Raw genomic sequence first — 284 nt, forward strand, 5'->3', positions numbered from 1 at the left:
CCAACCACGCCTTCTTCAAGCATAATGCAGAACCGCATTTCATACATTTTACATCTAACTCCGAGCAGCTTCTCAAAAACGGTGCTCTCGAGATTATCCAAGTAGAAACATTTTTTCGTTTTACAGGTAAATTAGCTTCCTGTTGTTCCTCGGCTAAGGAAAGAATGAGTCCAAAAAAAGAGCATAAAAATATATTGTGTTGAATGTACAATATGTCCAGGCAAGAAGGACGCTGGTAAAATATAAATGATACTGAGGAGGTTATATGAGAGATATTGCAAAAG

The 284-nt window shown here is 37.3% G+C and overlaps 1 protein-coding gene across 1 annotated transcript in view; it reads right to left on the bottom strand.

Moving 5' to 3' along the window:
* Positions 1–284, bottom strand: part of LOC119592334 — a gene marked incomplete in the record, with an annotated part of 163,568 nt that overhangs the window by 2,782 nt on the left and 160,502 nt on the right.

This window comes from Penaeus monodon, chromosome 30 (genome assembly GCF_015228065.2).
Source record: "Penaeus monodon isolate SGIC_2016 chromosome 30, NSTDA_Pmon_1, whole genome shotgun sequence".
In the NCBI taxonomy this organism is placed as follows: domain Eukaryota; kingdom Metazoa; phylum Arthropoda; class Malacostraca; order Decapoda; family Penaeidae; genus Penaeus; species Penaeus monodon.